This window comes from Polyodon spathula, chromosome 19 (genome assembly GCF_017654505.1).
Source record: "Polyodon spathula isolate WHYD16114869_AA chromosome 19, ASM1765450v1, whole genome shotgun sequence".
Lineage (NCBI taxonomy): Eukaryota > Metazoa > Chordata > Actinopteri > Acipenseriformes > Polyodontidae > Polyodon > Polyodon spathula.
In genome coordinates, this window is record NC_054552.1 from 19,543,980 (window position 1) to 19,549,979 (window position 6,000).

Genomic DNA, 6,000 nt, shown 5'->3' on the forward strand with positions numbered 1-6,000 from the left:
CATGGTACATTTTAAACATCATTAATATTAAAATGAAAGACAAACTGCATGCAACTATAAAGTTTTAGTCAAGCACATCATCTGCACAGCCAAAACAACGTATTTAAATGAACAATTAAACATAAAAGGGTTTCTTTTCTAACTTACCACATATAAAGCACTACTTAAAAAGAGGAAACGCTATAAGAAAATAAGGTGTTTATATAAGTATAAACAAGTTTATGTACATACACAACTGCAAAAACAAAAAGTCACAGACAAAAGTTACATTTTATTTGTCTTGTGTGTGTGTGTGTGTGTGTGTGTGTGTGTGTGCAGCATAGAAACCAGGTTGAGCTGCTGCGGCCTGCAGTTTTCTGATCAAAATGTTTCTGCTGAAGCATCGTGGCTAGCTTCAAATGAAATCTTTTCCTCAGTGCATTTCTTTTGCAAAACAAAGGAATTGATGGCTGCTAGGTCCAGTAAAGATAACAACAAGTTTGTGTGTGTGTGTGTGTGTGTGTGTGTTATATATATATATATATATATATATATATATATATATATATATATATATATATATATATATATATATATAATAGAATATTGTAGGGTATATTCAAAATAAAAACATGTACTGTATTGTAAAAGGCGCTTACAGTGTTAACTAGAGAAAACACTTTGAAAATCCAGGGGCCATAGCCAGGCATGAAAAATCACGATGCACTTGCCAGTGCACCCCGTCACTAAAGTTTTTATAATGGAAGAAAAAAGATATAAGGAAATTATTAAATGTTGTTTACTTAAGTACAAAAGTTTAGTTAACAGATTTTTTTTTTTTTTTGGTATAAGATACCATTAGAGAATTTTGAGTACCTAAGGTTCTAAATTTGCAGAACATGTGGTTTTGTACAGTGCCATTAAGTACTTTTTTTTTTTTTTTTTTGCAACATTAATTCAGTATAAAAGCAAATAAGAAATGTAGCAATGCCAGAATATTTGTTATAGATACTTGTCACAAAGACTGCTGCAGTGGGTGACGTCAGACCAGAAACAGGAAATAATCGACAGAGAGAGGTGGAGTTTGGTGGAGCTGAGCCACTGGTCTCACTCAGCATTTAATAATTGAACAGACAGTCAGAAAATAAACGGTTGTAACAAACACACAAACACAGGACACGGCACATTCGCCAAAACAAAAGAGACAAACAAAACGGACTAACACTACACAAAACACTGTGAGCAGATATTTTAACTTTACATTATTATTTTATTATTTATTATCTCTGTCTCCAATCCCGTTCTCCACTCACCGAACAACCAACCCCGAGTGGGTGAAAACAGGCAGCTTTTATGCAGCTGTACCGAGACTCGATTGCTAATCAATCAGTCAGTTGGAGTCGCGGTACAACTGCATGTGAATTAATAAAGTGCAATTCCCCGTTCTCACATATTATTACGTTTTGTGTATTATTAAGTGCTGTGCAATCCTCTTGCCTAAATACAAATATACATTTTAAACACTTGTGTTACACAGGCCCGTTTATATCCCGTGTACCAATGACTATACACCAACATTAACACACAATACAAAATACACACAGGGGCGGGCACTTTGCCACAATACTGTATTTAGTTTTAAGTCCTTATCTATCAAACGTGAATTTTAACAGTGATATCATTATTCAGAAATACAGAGAAGACAAGAGTGTTTGCATACATAAAGTTTTGTGTGATATGAAATGAGCTTAACCGTGTTTACAAGACAGAAAGTTTAGCTGTGTAAGCACATTATAACCAATGAGGGTTTCAGCTTGAGTCTTCGGCTGAACAGTGGATTTTGTTCTGACTTTCATTTGAATATGCATTTGACTTCTATTAATGAGATTGACCAGCTGTGAGGCTCTTTGCAAACCACAGCCCAATGAATTCGGCACACCCTTCAACTCAACTGCCTGTGTCAATCATGCACTGTCTGAAATAAACCTTGAAATATCACACTTACTTCAAATGGAAAAGTCAAATGCTTCTAAATACACCAGAATGGATATTTAGGGTTTCCGGATTTCAGGCATTATTTCTGAGCGCTTGTAACAGGGAGAGATCTGTGCTGACTCTGCTGGCGTGTTCACGGGCTGCAGGAAGAGGGCGGCAGTCATCCAACAACCGCCTGTGAGTCATGGCAGTGACACGGGGAGGTGGGAAAGTGGGTGTGTGGACTTTCCCCCTCTCTGAATGGCTGAGAGGCGCGTCTTGGGAGATTGTTAGCCCTATAAATTAACGCTCTGTTGTTTCCTCAGATCTGCCCTTTTAAACGCGTAGGTGCGCGGAAACGCTGGTCCACGACTGAACGGAACGGAACGGAGGTTCAGAGAGAGACAGTGAGGGAGGGGAACCCTTGGGCAGATCCCTGAATAAGGATAGCTGAGCAGGCTAGGTAGCTGGCAGCGTAGGACGGTGATCCGGGTCGCACGGACAGCGGCGACCGGGATATTGCTGCAGAGTGCAGCACCTTTTCTTTGTAGTTTTGTTACTGTTTTATTTTTCCTGTTTCTTTTTGCCTTCGATTTTTGCAGTATTGTTTTGAAGAACCTGCGAGTGCGCCTGAACTGTTTACCCTTGCTTGGTATTCCCGTGGTTCTGTTTACCATAGTTGGTAAGCAGACCACGGACCAACAGCGCCCTCTGCGGGCTAAAGAAACCCAACGCGCCCCTGAAATAAAACTGGGCACCTGTGTGGTGTTTTCAATTACACCTGTCTGTCTCCTGGTCAGTGAATTACCCACACCCCTTCCACAGCACTATATGCACACGAGGGATGACATGCATTTTATTAGCAATGTGTGAAAGGGTCTAAGGCCCATATCTCTGGTGCCTCATAACTGGCTATGGCCTTGGATCCAGAATATCTTTGGATATCTTCAAAAAGCATGTTCATGTGGTGTAGAATTACTGCTATTCCACTTTGTGTTCATCAACTGGTTCAAGCAGAAAAATAACTTCTATTCCAGTGTACAACAACAGCTGAAAATACTGCTGTATTCAGTCTCATCAGATTTGTGGTTCCTGTTTTTCAACCTTTCACGCCCACACCTACCTTCCATGAGTAGCCTCTAAACCCACCATTCAGATTTACACTGGGTGCCCAGTTGCATAGGTGACTCTAAACTAGTAGCTGAGCTAGGATTTATCATCCCAGGGTCTTCTCTCGAACTATTTTCTCACAGACCACACTTGCTTCCCAGTCCCTCAGCTCTATCCAATATACCACACTGTGTCTCACCTCTAACTACTAGACCACACTACCTCTATGTCCCTCACCTCTAACCACCAGGCCTCACAGTCCACCAGTTCTAATCACCAGACCACACTGCTTCCCAGTCCCTCAGCTCTATCCAATAGATCAGATTGCCTCCTTTCCAGTTCATCAGCTTTAACCACTGGGCCACTGAGCCTTTAATTCCTCAGCTGTGATCATTTTGGGAAAGAGGAATGTTTGTGTGGGATGTTTGAATGAAGTCCCCTTTGATGTGGAAAAACAAATTGCAGTTTCCAATCTGGTGTACTGTCTCTCTCTGCCTGTAGGGGGCAGTAGTGCCTTAAGAAACCCTGTGCGTTTTGGCGTTAAAGAGCAGATTTGTACCAGCTGAAGGAAATTGTGCCTTTATTTGATTGTTTTTTTTAAAAGATTAGTTCAGTGTTGCCCTTTGAACACACTTGCCTGTTTCCAAAGAAGCCCTGTCCACATTCGTTTTAGTGAATTATATGTATATAGGGCAATGCAATTCTTTTGGGGATCCACGTACATTTATTCATGTTGGAGCTGGCAAATGTGCTGTATTCAAAATTAAAGCTATCAGTTTAAAAAAAAAAAAAACACTGATGACCATGATATCAACAATTGCAAATTCAAAATTATCACTATATGTCACTGTTGCAGAGTGGTAGGAAAGCTCTGCTGTTTAATCGTATTGTTTATTTATTTTTAGAATAGGGTCCCCCCCCCACCCCTGTGTTATTTTGTATTTATTTACTGTATTGTGTTTTATTTTGTTTAGAGATGACAGCAAACCGCTGTGTGTTTTGTTTGTTTATTATTTATTGTATGACAGCGTAGCTGTGTTTTAGTTTTGTTGTTGTTTTGCAGCGTGGATGGGAAGCCCCATCCACATTATAAAAGCCGTGCAGAAGGTGGCCATCTCCCAAATGAATTAAGTGATTAATTTGTTGCTAATCAGGAAATGGTCACCTGCATAAATACCTGCAGCTCTCTGCACTCTGTGTGGGTGTTCGGAAGTGGAGAACGGGAGAGTAAGAGGAGAGATAAATTTGAAAACAGCAGATATAGGAACAGTGAAGGCGATCGCCCAGCCTGACCTATATTTATATTTTGTGTTCGTGATTTATTTTTGTTTAAACCTTTTATTTTTGTGCTCTGTGAGCAGTGTTTATTTTTGTTTAAATATTTAATTTAATTTTGTGTTATTTAATAAACGGTGCATGCTGTGCCAGTAAACTGCAGTTACCTGACCTGTGTGTGCTTCCTTCTTCTGGTTTGACGTCACTGCAACGCCAATTCCTGCCACAGTCACTCAGAATAGTATTGAATAAGAAATGGCAATGATTAGTTTAATTAAAGTTGGATAGGCATTATTTATGCACAGTTTGGAAATATATCTAATTACTGATTTACAGTATGAGTAATAACTTTGTGTTCTCAAGATACAGGTAAAAATGTGTGACATATAGATGGATGGATAAAGTAATAAATGAAAGTATGAGGCTTTAAGCCAGAATGGGAGGAACAGTTTGTTACACTGAAAACAGTGTAAACCTGTTTCATCTGCAACAAATCGCCTGCACACTGTAGTCTGTATAAGGCCAGCAGCCTCAAATATCATTATGAAACAAATCGCAACACATTTTCATCTGAATATCCTCCTGGATCAGAGTTAAGGTGAAAGAAACTGACTTCTTTAAAAGCCCACCTGGGCAGTCGGCAGATGTTCCTTTCGGTGGTCAGTAAGAAGCTGATTTAACGACTCAAGCTAGTTTTGTATAGCATGGAATATCGCTCGTGCCAAACATCCTTTTTCAGATGAACAAATGTTTTCATAAATTTGAAGTGTTGGCGCTAGTCTAGAGAATGCACGTTTTAAATGTTATCTTGCAGGTCTAAAATTAATATTACATATTATTAATATTTACATATCTTACACCTTGTCATAAGCAGTTACTGTAATCCCTTTCAAAATGAATACAGTGTATTTGTCATCCACAAGCTCATCGGTATTTAATACACGCAAGTCATGCTTTTTTGTAATACATACAGTATAAACAGAAATAGAAAAACACCATAGTGTTACATTTTAATAAACTGTAGATCTACAGTACAATAACAACAATTGCACTGAAACTGTAAGACTCTGCAGTGTGCTATCCCTTCTTCTTGTGTATTTTGCTGCCATCAAGAGATAACAACTACTGTACTGCACAGAGTAAGTTCAAGATTCTGTTAGAATGTTTAAGAGATTTTTTTTTTTTTAAATCAGAGATGTTGCCCATCCTAAAAAATTACACATGGCCAAAAAACCAGCCTCTGTAAACATCTTGGGACACATTCAGCCTTTTCTATAAACACGCTAAACCATTTAGAGTGGGATTGACCTTAACCCAAACAAACCTCAGGAAGCAATCCATGGGTGACTCACTCGCACCCCACAAGCACAGTCTCTGTGGTCCAAAGACCATTGCACTGCTGCCACATTCATCTTCAGATTGGAGCGCTTCCACTCTTTCAGTGCGCTCCAGTGTCAATAAATAAAATACACGCTTCTGATGGTAAGCAAAACAGTGCCTCGACAATGCTTTGAAATGCTTTTTGTTGCTGACATGTCTAATAGTTTTAATCTAATACAATTGGATCCCTTTCATTTTCAAGTTCTGTTTTAAAGCAGTTTTCTTCCTTGGGGGAGTGGATACTTGACCTTACATGACCTCCTGCTTTAGCTGTCCCAGCCT